At 47.4% G+C, this 15,484-nt stretch overlaps 1 protein-coding gene across 1 annotated transcript in view; it reads right to left on the bottom strand.

The window, feature by feature from the left end:
* Positions 1 to 15,484, bottom strand: part of nav3 (neuron navigator 3) — a 483,558-nt gene that overhangs the window by 184,669 nt on the left and 283,405 nt on the right. The window lies entirely within an intron of this gene.

The following is a 15,484-nucleotide window of genomic DNA, read 5'->3' as shown; positions in this document are numbered from 1 at the left end:
CCGGGGACACCCAGCTGACACCCGCGGCACCACAACAGCCGCGTCGGTCGCAGAGGACTATCAAACCCCCGAACAGACTAAATCTATAGAAGGGGTGAATGTGATGAAATATTCCATTCATCACTCATTGGTATTCTCTGCCTGTGACTGTGGTTGGTTTCAGTTTCATTTCCCTTACCTCAGTTCCGTTTCCTCACCATTGTATTGTACTGTGTGTAGGGCTCCGCCCATACCTGGCCCCTATGTAAGCTGGCCCAGCCTGCATCACATCCAGTACGGCAGACCTCTGGATGGAAGATACCTCTCCTCTGTGTGTTACCTTCTAAGTCAATAAAAGCCTTGTTTTGTTTCGCTAACATCGAGTCTCGGATTTATTGAGGCACATCACACCCGTCACACAAAGACTAGTGGAAATCTGGATCTCTCTCTCCCCAACAGGCTATGGACACTGGGGGACAATGGGACCTTTCAAGACCGAGATCGGGAGACTCTTGTTAGGTAAGGGTATCAAGGGATATGGAGCAAAGGCGGGTATTTGCAGTTGAGATACAGATCAGCCGTGATCTAAACGAATGGAGGAGCAAGCTCAGGGGGCTGAATGGCCTCCTCCTAAGTTGCGTAACAAATGGAAGACAAAACTACATTTCCTCATGAAACGCTGCATTGCATTGACGTGCTGCTGGTCCACAATTTCCCCAACAATCCCCTCGCAGCTGGCTCCTGCTCTCAGCTGGAACCATCTGCAAGACTACAAATGGAGGCTTGATAGTTCCCCTGAGGGAGAAGTGGGAACCCATGGGTAGTCAGACTTGGTGCCACACAGCCTGGGGACACGGTGGCTTGCCAACGCTCTTGATAGGAAAATGACGCATGGCAGGAGTGGGGGCCGAACATAAGGCAGAAAGAAGAGAGATGTGCCAAGCACTCCCTGTTTCATCAGCAACCAGTAGCTGCCGGCAAGATAACTCTTGAGGCTGCAGGGAGGCTTCAGATGATCGGTCCTGACAGGTTGCCTCTAACCCACTTTGCAGTTCATGATAAGATGTAGCTTTAGCACCTCAATCCACAGAGAAACATTTTGTGGAAAATTTGGGTCAATAGTTTGGTTTTTGGCCATTTTTAGGTAGCCATATTAGTCCTCTAGGCTGACACTCCCAGTGCAGTGCTGAGGGAGCGCTGCTCTGTCAGAGGTGCCGTCATTCGGATGAGACATTAAACCGAGGCCCAGTCTGCACTCTCAGGTGGACGTAAAAGATCCCACGGCACTTTTCGAAGAAGAGCAGGGGGAGTTCTCCCCGGTGTCCTGGGCCAATATTTATCCCTCAACCAACATCACTAAAACAGATGATCTGGTCATTATCACATTGCTGTTTGTGGGAGCTTGCTGTGCGCAAATTGTCTGCCGTGTTTCCTACATTACAACAGTGACTACACTTTAAAAATACTTCATTGGCTGTGAAGCGCTTTGGGATGTCTGGTGGTCGTGAAAAGCGCTGTAGAAATTTAAGTCTTCCTTTCTTTCTCTCCTGGGGTACTATTGCTGGTCATATTAATCCTCTCCTGGCCTACTATTGATGTTTATATCAGCTCTCTCCCGTGCTACTACTAGTGCTTATATTAGCCCTCCATGAGCTATCGTTTTCTGTCATACATTCACTGAAATGGTGGTAGTTTTCCACTCCAGGTGTTTTTTATCCATTAATTGGTGGATAAGCGGCTTATGGTAAGTGTCGTATGTTCTTGCTTCTCCAACATTCGTGGTGTCGAGGGAGATTTAAACTTGGTCCAGCAAACAAATGCAGATCCCTTTAATTGTCTGGCACCGTGTACCCAAGTGGGGAACCACACCCATTCTTTACGAAGCTGAACAATCAGTTGCCCAGCTGTGGCTCCCCCTCACCCCTCACCCCTTCACCCCTCACCCATCACCCCTCACCCTTCACCCCTCACCCATCACCCATCACCCATCACCCCTCGACCATCACCCATCACCCATCACCCCTCAACCCTCACCCCTCACCCATCACCCCACTCTTCACATGTTTCCATTCCCTTATATGTCTGTAACCCCCCTCCAGCCCTGTGAACCAGCCGTTGCCCATCTGTCCTCTGACTCCAGCCTCCCCAGCTTCCCCTCTTGCCCTTGCTCCTCGATCAGTGGCACAGCCTTCACCTGTCGCGCTCCAACCCTCCAGAACTCCCTAAACCCCTTCCTCTTGCCACATTGCTCCCCGTTTTTCAAAATCCCAGACCCGTTCCGGCCATCTCTCCTGATTATTGCTCGGTGTTCGTACCCTCCTGTGTGAAGTACCTTGGAGTCTCCTAGAATCATACAATGATGCAGCACAGAAAGAGGCCATTCGGCCCATCGTGCCTGTGCCGGCTCTTTGAAAGAGCTCTCCAATTAGTCCCACTCACCCCTGCTCTTTCCCCAGAGCCCTGCAAGTTCTTCCCCTTCAAGTATTTATCCGATTCCCAAAGTTACTATTGAATCTGCTTCCACCGCCCTTTCAGGCAGCGCATTCCAGATCACAACAACTCACTGCGTAAAAAAATGGCCTCTGGTTCTCTTACCAATTATCTTAAATCTGTGTCCTCTGGTAACCGACCCTCCTGCTAATAGAAATAGTTTCTCCTTATTTACACTATCAAAACTCTTCCTGATTTTGAACATCTCAATTAAATCTCCCCTCAACTTCTCTGCTCTAAGGAGAACCCCAGTTTCTTCAGTCTCGCCACATAACTGAAGTCCCTCAAACCCGGTACCATTCTAGTAAATCTCCTCTGCACCCTCTCCAAGGCCTTGACATCCTTCCTAAAGTGCGGTGCCCAGAATTGGACACAATGCTCCAGCTGGGGCCTAACCAGTGATTTATGAAGGTTTCTTGCTTTTCTACTCTATACCACTATTTATAAAGTCAAGGATCCCGTGCGCTTTTTTAACGGCTTTCCCAACCTGTCCTGCCACCTTCAAAGATTTGTGTACTTTCACCCCCAGGTCTCTCTGTTCCCGCACCCCCTTTAAAATTGTACCATTTAGTTCAAATTGCCTCTCCTCATCTTCCTACCAAAATGCATCATCATGCACTTCACAAGCCTATGGGATGTACCTTGGAGTCTCCGATGTGAAGTTTTATTAAGTTAAACGTATTACAGGTGTGTACGTCGCCATGTGAGGCCCACAAGAGTCCATGGCCTGCACTCAAGCAGCCTCTGAAGGCACAAACCTCGGGCACTCCTGAGGCAGATGAAGTTGCACAGACTGGCGGTACAGACAGTGCACACACAATCCGTGTGCTAACGGCAATGCCTCCCAGCATCATCATACAAACCCTCTCCATGGTGGGCAGCACTCTCGCCTCTGAGTCAGAAGGTTGTGGGTTCAAGTCCCACTCCAGAGTCCCCACTTGAGCACAACATCCAGTCTGTATTCACCTGGCAGCACTATTCAGTCTCTGCCATCACAAGCATATCAGTGGAATATAAGAACATAAGAATTAGGAGCAGGAGTCGGCCATTCGGCCCCTCGAGCCCGCTCCGCCATTCAATAAGATCATGGCTGATCTTCGACCTCAGCTCCACTTTCCCGCCTGATCCCCATATCCCTTGATTCCCCTAGAGTCCAAAAATCTATCTCAGCCTTGAATATAATCAAAGACTCAGCATTCACAGTCCTCTGGGGCAGAAAATTCCAAAGATTCACAACCCTCTGAGGGAAGGAATTCCTCCTCATCTCAGTCTTAAATGGCCGACCCCTTATCCTGAGACTGTGACCCCTGGTTCTAGACTCTCCAGCCAGGGGGAAACAGCCTCTCAGCATCTACCCTGTCAATCCCCCCTCAGAATCTTATATGTTTCAATGAGATCACCTCACATTCTCCTAAACTCCAGAGAGTATCGGCCCAATCTACTCAATTTCTCCTCATAGGACAACCCTCTCATCCCAGGGATCAATCTAGTGAATCTTCGTTGCACCGCCTCCAAGCCAAGTATATCCTTCCTCAGAGAAGGAGACCAAAGCCGTTCTGACTAGCGTTGTTAATGGGGAAATGTGAACTTAAAGGGAATGGATACGTGGGGAATTTCTCTCTGAATTCACAAGCATTGCAGAACTAACATTCCTTTCCTGTTTCCTCTTGTCTTATCTCATTGCTGTGTTTTAATTGCCCTGAGGCACCTCAACCAAAGGGCCATTCTTCACACTTTCGCCTCGAACGTGACTGTCAAACAGCTATTTGTCCATGTGCAGCGTCACAGTCCTCACAATATCCGCACCCGTCAGGTGTGGGGTGGGGTGGGGCGGGTGCGGGTGTCACTAGACAGAGATTCGCAGCAGCAATTTTGGATGAATTTTCTATCTCTAACCGAGGACACTGAGGCAAATTGTATCGCCCTTACTGTCCTTGCCGATAGCAGCAGACTCAACATAAACCAAGCATCAAATCTGCTAAACCATCAGGGGAGCCACTTATGGCTTTCCAACTGTGTGCATCTGTCAACTGACATTTGGAAATTGGTCTGGAAAATGGGAACGCAAAAGCAGAGAGAGAGAGGGAGAAACAGAAAGAAAGGGCGAGAGACAGAGACAAAGAGAGAGGGAGAGAGAGAAAGGGAGAGAGACAGAGAGAGGGAGTGAGGTACAGACAGACAAAGAGTGACAGACAAAGAGAAAGAGAAAGAGAGGGAGACAGAGAGATAAAGAAACAGAGATAGAGAGACTAAGACAGAGAAGGGGAGGCATACATTCACACAGGCAAAGTAACAGGGAGAGAAAGATAGAGACAGAGAATGACACACACACACACACACACACACACACACACACACACGTGTACAGAGACAGAAAGACACAGAGGGTGACAGACAGAAACAGACAGACAAACTGTGGGGGAGAGACAAGGACAGAGATACCGAAAGACAGAGAGTCAGTGACAGACAGAGAGCTAGACAGAGACAGATGGAGCGCACCAGAAAGAGAGAGAAAGACATAGACACATACAGAGACAGAGGGAGAGGCAGACATACATAAAGACGGGGAGAGAGACTGAACGAGAGACCAAGAGGCAGACAGGGTGATAGACTGGGACAGATAGACAGAGGGAGAGAGAGCGACAGGCAGAAAAAGACATTAAAAACTAAAGGAAGCTAATCATAGAATCAATTCAATTCAATTCAAATCGCTTTATTACAGCACAGTAGGAGGCCATTCGGCCCGTCGAGCCCGTGCCGGCTCTCTGCAAGAGCACTTCAGCTAGTCCCACTCCCCCACCCTTTCCCCGTATCCCTGCAAAATTCTTTCCTTCAGATACTTATACAATTCCCTTTTCAAAGCCACGATTGAATCTGCCTCCACCACCCTTTCAGGCAGTGCATTCCAGATCTTAGCCACTCGCTGTGTACAAAAGTTTTTTCTTACGTCGCCTTTGGTTCTTTTGCCAATCACCTTACATCTGTGTCCTCTGGTTCTCGACCCTTCCACCAATGGGAACAGTTTCTCTCTATCTACTCTGTCCAGACCCCTCATGATTTTGAACACCTCGATCAAATCTCCTCTCAACCTTCTCTGCTCCAAGGAGAACAACCCCAGCTTCTCCAGTCCATCCACGTAACTGAAGTCCCTCATCCCTGGAATCATCATTCTTACAAATCTTTTCTGCACCCTCTCTAAAGTCTTCACATCCTTCCTAAAGTGTGGTGCCCAGAATTGGACACAATACTCCAGTTGAAGCTGAACCAGTGTTTTATAAAGGTTCAGCATAACCTCCTTGCTGCCTCTATTTATAAAGCCCAGGATCCCGTAAGCTTTTTTAACCGCTTTCTCAACCTGCCCTGCCACCTTCAACGATTTGTGCACATATATCCCCAGGTCTCTCTGTTCCTGCACCCCCTTTAGAATTGTACCCTTTAGTTTATATTGCCTCTCCTCGTTCTTCCTACCAAAATGTATCGTTCTGCACTTTTCTGTGTTAAACTTCATCTGCCACCTGTCTGCCCATTCCACCAGCCTGTCTATGTCCCTTGAAGTCTATCCCTATCCTCCTCACTGTTCACTATACTTCCAAGTTTTGTGACATCCACAAATTTAGAAATAGTGCCCTGTCCAAATCATTAATATAGGGAAATAAAGTGATATTGAGCAATGCCTGCAGTGGTTCAGTTACTAACAGCAATATCTAATTAAGCCGTACAGAACAGAACGCCTGGAGTTTAATCTCTGGCCTCTGCTGAAAGAAAGAACTCCTCCAAAAACTGAAATCTACATTTTTCATCCTTGTGGTTAAATCCCTCCATGGCCACGTCCTCTTCCTCCCCCCACATATCTCTGTACCCTCCTCCCGCCCTCCCCAAACTCTCCGTTCATAGGATTACACAGGCTATACAGCAGAGAAACAGGCCATTCGGCCCAACCAGTCCATGCCGGCGTTTATGCTCCACTCGAGCCTCCTCCCGCCTTTCCTCATCTAACTCTATCAGCATAACCCTCTATTCCCTTCTCCCTCATATACTTGTCCAGCCTCCCCTTAAATGTATCTATACTATTCGCCCCAACCACTCCCTGTGGTAGCGAGTTCCACATTCTCACCACTCTCTGGGTAAAGAGGTTTCTTCTGAATTCCCGATTGGATTTCTTGGTGACTTATATTGATGGCCTCTAGTTTTGCTCTTCCCCACAAGTTCCTCCACCTCTAGCCTCTTGTGTGCCTCTCCCCCCCGCCACCCCCGCCATTTTCTCCAGCACTGGCAGCCGCGCCTTCAGCTGCCTCGACCCTAAGCTCCGGAATTCCCTCCCTAAACCTCCCCACCTCTCTCTCCTCCTTTAAGATGCTCCTTAAAACCCACCTGTTCGACCAAGTTTTTCAGTCACCTCCTTTAGTTTGGGGTCCAATTTGTGGGTTACTCCTCTCCGAAGCGTCTTGGGATGTTAAAGACACTGTACAAATGCAAGTTCCTGCTGCTCTTCATGATACCGGTTTGGAAAGAAAGAAAGACTTGCATTTCCATAGCCCCTTTCACAACCACCAGGAGTCCCACAGCGCTTTACAGCCACTGAAGCAACTTTTATCTGAAGTGTAGTCACTGTTGTAATGTTGGAAACGCGGCAGCCAATTTGCACACAGCAAGCTCCCACAAACAGCAATGTGATAATGCCCAGATAATCTGTTTTAGTGATGTTGGTTGAGGGATAAATATTGGCCCCAGGACACCAGGGATAACTCCCCTGCTCTTCTTCAGAATAGTGCCATGCGATATTTTACATCCACCTGAGAGAGTAGACGGGGCCTCGGGTTAACGTCTCACCCGAAAGACGGCACCTCCGACAGTGCGGCACTCCCTCAGCACTGCACTGGGAGTGTCTCTGGAGTGGGGGTTTGAACCCACAACCGTCGGACCCAGAGGCGAGCAAGCGTGCCACAAACTGAGCTACGGCTGACACGGCTCCAATAATCAATCGAAGCTGTACTCAAACTCCACATCCATTGCCAAGCCTGAACTCTTCTGGCACTGCAGCTGAAAAATCATTATACTGTACCTACATTTAAAAAAGATTGTACAGGTCCATTGACAGTTTTATTACACTACTGATAGCACTATTACATACACCAGCAGTATTCATTAACATGCCCCCTGCGTGTGGAATAACCAACGGTCTTTAATGGTACAGAGTGATTCACGGGAAAGGCTATGGAGCAGACTGATAAAATCACTTGCTGGCCAGTAGAATGCCATTAGTCCCAGAGAAGGAAGCGCATTGCATTTACATTCTTTTTATAGTGAAGTTATTTCAACGTGTCTGTCAGGTATTCATCAGTCATTTAAAAAAAACTTAGCCTCTTGAGTATTGGTATTGGTTAAAGGTACATGTCACAGTCAATCAGAGTTGCCTGTCCCTCATCATTAATGTGTACGAAGCTCGTTAAGGGGATATTAATGAATTAAAAAATATTAGAACGCAACGATTTTTGTACGTACATGAATACTATTCCTGTGCCACTGCTGGTGGTAAATCAGAGGATGTGAGGTTTCTTAAGGAAACACAATGTGGTATTCTGCTGCTGAAGCGCAGGTGTATGTCCCTTTAAGAATATAAATTCTAATTGTGGTTAAGTAAACACTAGATGAGGTGATGCACGGATCAATTATGAGGCTGCGGACACTGTTCCTCCATTATGTTCTGCACATTCCAAACACGCCTTTTTCCAAGGTATAAATTGGCTTCGGGCAGTGTGTGGCATCAGAAGTGCGACAGACAGGAAGTGCACATGCACATAAAGGTTTTATATCAAATAGATACAGGCATAAATTGTTGCTATAGTCCATGTTTGTAACACTCCAGGGGGTAAAATTGGTCTGCATTGCACTCGTTTTTCAGGCGTAAAACATACCAATTTAGCGGTGGGACAGTCTGGGTCCAATCTGCGCAGGTGTTGGTCCCACTGCTAAATTCAGGAGGCCCTTTTTTTTTAGGTTTCCCAGTCAGAGACCTTCAGCAGGAGTTAAGCTCCTTAAATTAGGGGCCGAACGCCTGTTGAAGGATCCCATCGAGAAACTAATCATTAATGAGTGGGACACGGCTCGAGCCTCTCGGGTCACGCAGGGCTGTGTCTGGGCCCGAAAACAGGCCCAGACCAATTGCTAGGCCTAGGTGGCACACTTTGTTACGGATTGCAAAAGGAAGAAAGACTTGCATTTTTATAGCGCCTTTCACAACCACCGGACATCCCAAAGCGCTTTACAGCCAATGAAGTACTTTTTGAAGTGTAGTCGCTGCTGTAATGTAGGAAATGCAGCGGCCAATTTGTGCACTGCAAGCTCCCACAAACAGCAATGTGATAATAACCAGATAAGTTGTTTTAGTGATATTGATTGAGGGATAAATATTGGCCAGGACACCGGGGAGAACTCTCCTGCTTATCTATGAAATATTGCCGTGGGATCTTTTTACGTCCACCCGAGAGAGTAGACAGGGCCTCAGTTTAACGCCTCATCTGAAAGACGGCACCTCCGACAGTGCAGCGCTCCCTCAGCACTGCACTGGGAGTGTCAGCCTGGATTTTGTGCTCAAGTCTCTGGAGTGGGACTTTGACCCACAACCTTCTGACTCAGAGGCGAGAAGTGCTACCAACTGAGCCCCTGGTTGACAACCTAAAAGAAGGGGAAAGACAGTCACTGACCCGGAGACTAAAACTTACAACCATTTAAAAAGAAAGAGCTTGCATTTCACGACCTCAGGATGTCCCAAAGAATGAAGTACTTTTTTCAAGTGTAGTCACTGTTGCAATGTGATAATGACCAGAAAGCCTGTTTTAGGTAAATGTAATCTCGAGGAACAGCACCTCAACTTTTGATTAGGCACTTTACAGTCTTCTGGACTCAACATCGAGTTCAACAATTTCAGACCAGAACCTCTGCCCCTATTTTTTTTCACATGGCAGCTGTTGATTCTGCCATTCACATTTACACCTCGTCTAGACTCATCTTTTGCTTCTTAACTTGTCCCATTAGAATCTCCTTTTGCCTCACACCATCACATCCCTTTTGTCTCTTAATCTCTCCTGCCTTCCATCCTATCACAGACCTTCCCTTTTGTTCTTTCCTCCCCTCCCCCCTCTCCCTGCCCCTGCACTTGCTTAAAAATCTTTTACCATCTCCAACTTTTTCTAGTTCTGACGAAGGGTCATCGACCTGAAACATTGGGGGGAATTATGCCAGCCCTGGGGAGGCGGGGCTGCCGGGAAAATGGCAGAAACTCAGAGCGTGTACCGAACCCGCTCCCAGCCCGCCTCCATGTCATCTTCCCAGGAGGCGGGTCCCCGGCTCACGCAAGGACCCGTCTCCTCGAGGCGGGAAGGGGATTACAGTCAATTAGCTGCCTGTTAACAGGTAGTTAACAGGCAGTTTTGAGGCTTATCCCCATTTTACCCCTGCAAGTGCGGGCTTCCCGACGTCGGGAAACCTCGCCAGGGTCAGCGAGGTGAGCAGAGGGTCTGCGGGTGAGAGGGGTCGAAAAGTCCACTGTGGAGGTGAGCGATGGGTGCAAGTGTGGAGAGGTTAAGTATGAGAGGTGAATGTAAAGTGTTAGAAAAAGTTTCCTTACCTTTGCCTCTTCCTGCAGGCTTCAACCCTTGGGGATCTGGAGGTGCCTCATCTCAATGGCAGAGATGACAGAATGGCTGCTGCGCTCTCAGATGCAGCAGCCATCTGATTTCTGCTGAGGAGAGAGGTTTTGATGAGCCTTCAGTACAAGGGCTCACCATAGAACAGAGATTGTCAGTGTTTGACAGCTTCTCAAAGCTTTTTGACAGATGAAACATCACACGCTAACGTCCTCTGTCACCGGCTTTCCCTTAATTGGCCAGCTAAACCCGCAGGGCGGGCTTAACAAGGTCAATCAAGGGAAAATAGCGTGGGTTGGCCGGACGTCATTGAGGGCGGGACTGAAACCCGCCAACCAGCAGTCCCGCCCCCATTGACAAAATCCAGCCCGCTAACTCTGTTTCTCTCTCCACAGATGCTGCCTAACCTGCTGAGTATTTCCAGCATTTTCGGTTTTTATTTCAGATTTCCAGCCTCCACAGTATTTCGCTTTTGTAACCTGTTTTAGGTGTTGGTTGAGAAACTAGATCCTAGTAAGAGAGACATCAATGCAGCGACAAAGAGACTCATTCTACAGTTACAAAGGCAGAGGCACAACTGAAAGCAGCAGATGCCGACCAATCGCCAGGAGAATGGCAACTTTTAAAATTTATTCACACTTGGGATGTGGGTGTCGTTGGCAAGGTTGGCATTTATTGCCAATCCCCCAGTTGACCTGACTGAGCGGCTTGCTAGGCCACTATCAGAGGGCAGTTAAGAGTCAACCACATTGGTGTGTGAATCACGAAGATTCACCAGGCTGATACCTGGGATGGCAGGAATGACGTATGAGGAGAGATTGGGTCGATTGGGCTTATACTCATTGGCGTTTAGAAGGATGAGAGGGGATCTCACTGAAACTTATAAAATTCTAACAGGACTAGTCAGACTAGATGTAGGAATTATGTTCCCGATGGTCGGGGAGTCCAGAACCAGGGGTCACAGTCTAAGGATAAGGGGTAAGCCATTTAGGACAGAGATGAGGAGGGATTTCTTCACCCAGAGAGTGGTGAACCTGTGGAATTCTCTACCACAGAAGGCAGTTGAGGCCAATTCATTAAACATATTCAAGAATGAGTTAGATATATTTCTTAAGGCTAAAGGGATCAAGGGATATGGGGAGAAGGCAGGGACAGGGTACTGAATTTGGATGATCAGCCATGATCTCATTAAATGGTGGAGCAGGCTCGAGGGGCCGAATGGCCTACTCCTGCTCTTATCTTCTATGTTTCTATGTGACCAGAGCCACATACCGGACAGACCAAATAAGGGCAGCAGGATATCCGTGAACCAGTTGGGTTTTAATATGACAATTTAAGAGCAGTATTTTATTTTTAAATTGAATTCAAATTCCCCAAAATTGCTACGGTGGGATTATGAACTCACATTCTCTGGATTATTGCTTCACAGCCTGTGAATTAACGAGCCCAGTAACATAACCACTACACCACCAAACCCGGTGACTGCCATGGCTGGCTGTCACCGGCATATGTTGGATTCTTGCAGTCGGTTGTCCGGGACTGTCAGCTCCACTGGGATGTGGGAATGCATCTCAGATGTAACACATGAACAAGCCTCGGTTGCAGACAGAAACTTTAAAACAAATATTATAACCCTAACCTTAGCCCTAACCCTATCTACGCTATCACAACCCTTCACCCTATCAAATTATATTGAGTTCTACTCAGACCGTGAATGGCTTTGACGATATTAAATAGAAACTAGAATCCTTGAACTACATTTTTTGAGTTCTTTAAATTTTAGTTCCAACTTTGCAAATCTGCTGTTTGTGTGTGAGAGTTTATCACTCTGTACTGGGCCAATATTTATCCCTCAACCAACATCACTAAAACAGAATATCCGGTCATTATCACATTGCTGTTTGTGGGAGCTTGCTGTGCGCAAATTGGCTGCCACGTTTCCTACATTACAACAGTGACTACACACCAAAAAGTACTTCATTGGCTGTAAAGCGCTTTGGGATGTCCGGTGGTCGTGAAAGGCGCTATAGAAATGCAAGTCTTTCTTTCTTTCTAATGTAATCTGCACAATCCCTTTTTGCATAGTCTGTGATAAGAAATAGGAGCAGGAGTAGGCCATTTGGTGATGAATCAATTATAGATGGGCCTCGTTCCTTTAGCTCGTTTGCTGATTTTAGAATGTTCTGGAAGATGCTCGTTGAGTGTTTGATGAATATTTTACGTGTTGCTTCCTTTCTCCAGAGCGCACTTAGGGCTCGCGACACATAGCTGCTTAAGGAATTTCAATTTATATCCCAGGATAGGGATGGGGGGCGGCGGGGGGGGGGAGTAGTGTTTAACTCTTCTCAGTTTATCGTGAATGGACTGCAGAGGGGCATCCCCCCCGCCCCCCACCCCACACAAGTGCAAGGTGAACAAGTACAAGCGAAGTCGAATGCGAGACAGAAGAGAATCAAGCCGGCAATAGGGCTGAATGTTAAAAAAGGACCCTTCGCATTGGGGTCGCAAAATAGCTCAACGCAGAGCCCGTCAATTTTTGCAGCGAGTACACCCAATTGCATGCACGTCAGAAAATTGCTAAATCTTTCCTAATCTTTAGCATCTTCTCAAGGAATAGTTCGGAGGTGTTTTTTTTGCAATGGGGGAGTCCCAAAGAGCTGGGTTCTCCTCCATTGCCACAAACCTTCCCCTCAGTGCCCATGATTTTTGGTCACGCTTTTCTATCAGTATTTGCCATTGTAAATTGCTATGTCCACATTTCCCATTCAATTTTCCTATGTCACAATGTAGTCGCAGGTTCTGGTCACTAGGTGACTCCGTGGAGTGAGTTTTTGAACACTTGATCCCATCTCCATAGAGTGAGGGGTATATAGTGAGGTGGGTGAGCTGCTGAAAAGAATTTGAAACATGTTAATCAACATCACTAAAACAGATTATCCGGTCATTACCACATCGCTGTTTGTGGGAGCTTGCTGTGCGCAAATTGGCTGCAGCGTTTCCCACATTGCAACAGTGACTCCACTTCAAAAAGTACTTCATTGGCTGTAAAGCACTTTGGGACGTCCTGAAGCTGAAATAAGGGCTTAAATGTTTTTCACAAGTTGTTTTTATGAATGAATCTTGAATTTAAGCCAATCAGGACAAGCCAGGCACAAAGCTTTTTATTATACAGACTGGTAACGGTACTGAGAAGATTGCAAATGCAAGTGTCAACCCAGCTCAATGGATAGCACGCTCATGATTCAGGAGGTTCAAGCCCCAACTCGAGGTTTGAGCCCATAATCTCGGCTGACTCTCCAGTGTAGTACTGAGGGAGTGCTGTACTGTCGGAGGTACCGTCTTTCGGGTGAGATGTTAAACCGAGGCCCCGTCTGCCCTCCCTCAGGTGGATGTAAACGATCCCATGGCACTACTTGAAGAAGAGCAGGGGAGTTCTCTCTGGTGTCCCGGGCCAATATTTATCCCTCAACCAACATTACTAAAAACAGATTACAGGAAACTTTCTGAGATCCGGCACTGACGGGACCGAGCTAGTGCCGTAACATCAAAAGTGCCGGACATACCAGAGTTAATGTTTAAACATACGAAACTGAGAAGCTCTGTGTGAATCAACAAACCCTGTTGCTTAGCAACAGCTTCAAAACAGTCGGCTGCAGCTGCAAGCGTCTGTAGCTGAAGCTGTTGCTATAGCTACAGACCTTGCAGTGCTTGACTGGGAAAAAAAAAGCAACTAGAACGAAAAAAACATATAGAAAACGGCTCCTGATTTTTGCCATTAGGTCGAGTATTCCGGACATATAACCTCCGGATAAACCAAAGTTTCCTGTATCTGGTCATTATCACATTGCTGTTTGTGGGAGCTTGCTGTGCGCAAATTGGCTGCTGCGATTCCTACATCACAACAGTGGCTACACTTCAAAAAGTACTTCATTGGCTGTAAAGTGCTTTGGGACGTCCTGAGGTCGTGAAAGGCGCGATAGAAATGCAAGTCTTTCTTTCTATTTAGGACGCACCCAGCTGTAGCCCTCACTGACTATTCCTCCATGGGAGGAGGAGTGGGAAAACCAGACGCCCATTACAGCACAACTGCCACTGGTAGCTGGAGGCATACTCTCACTGCCATGCCAGTCTCCAGATACATATTTTTCATCTACGCCAAGGAAAAGAGCATTTCCTCTCAGACAGCATTGGACAGAATTTAATCTGGATCGATTCCGGACTGCAGTAGGGTAAAAGACGGGGGAAAGGTACGATCGTGGGTCTGTGTCCTACCAAGGCACCCCTTCCTTGACCAGCCTGACCGTGGTCTGAGCCATGGCAACACCGCGGGGCAGGAGAAGATAAGAAATCCGCCATTTCTGGTATGAATAGGCTATTGCTAGATAACACCTCGCAAGATAATTACAGATGAGAAAGGCCATTCAGCCCATCTTAATCCATCCGTCCATCCGTTGGCCCCCATCGCTTCAATGATCCCAGGGATTTTGTCTCCACTATTCTATCCACAAGTTCATGCCACCTGTCGGTCGCTCCTTGTGTAACATAGAAACATAGAAACATAGAAGATAGGAGCAGGAGTAGGCCATTCGGCCCCTCGAGTCTGCTCCACCATTCAATGAGATCATGGCTGATCATCCAAATTCAGTACCCTGTCCCTGCCTTCTCTCCATATCCCTTGATCCCCTTAGCCTTAAGAAATATATCCAACTCCTTCTTGAATATATTTAATGAATTGGCCTCTACTGCCTTCTGTGGTAGAGAATTCCACAGGTTCACCACTCTCTGGGTGAAGAAATTCCTCCTCACCTCTGCCCTAAATGGCTTACCCCTTATCCTTAGACTGTGACCCCTGGTTCTGGACTCCCCGGCCATCGGGAACATCCTTCCTGCATCTAGTCTGTCTAGTCCTGTTAGAATTTTATAAGTTTCAATGAGATCCCCTCTCATTCTTCTAAACTCCAGCGAGTATAAGCCCAATCGACCCAATCTCTCTTCATACGTCATTCCTGCCATCCCAGGTATCAATCTGGTGAATCTTCGCTGCACTCCTTCCATGGCAAGAAGGATTACCTGATATTAGTCCTAAAGTTGCCTTTTATTAGTTTGAACCCTTGTCCCCTTATCCTATTTGCTCATTTGAAATTAAAGTAATATGCTGAATTTACCCTTAACTATCTTCTACACCCCTATAAGGTCACCTCTCAGATGTCCTACAAGTTATTCCAGTCTTCCCTTCATAACTCCGACTCCTGACACTGGGGAATCAGCCTTGCAGCTCTTCCCTGCACTGCATTCCTCCCATTCTGGCCTCTTGCCCATCCTTCCTTCGGCTTCCTTCGCCCCACCATTGGCGGCCGTGCCTTCAGCTG

Source organism: Somniosus microcephalus, chromosome 16, assembly GCF_052327205.1.
Source record: "Somniosus microcephalus isolate GS21.2 chromosome 16, FLI_Smic_1.0, whole genome shotgun sequence".
In the NCBI taxonomy this organism is placed as follows: Eukaryota; Metazoa; Chordata; class Chondrichthyes; order Squaliformes; family Somniosidae; genus Somniosus; species Somniosus microcephalus.
Note: the sequence above shows the minus strand (reverse complement) of the source record. Positions and strands in the feature narration are given on the sequence as shown.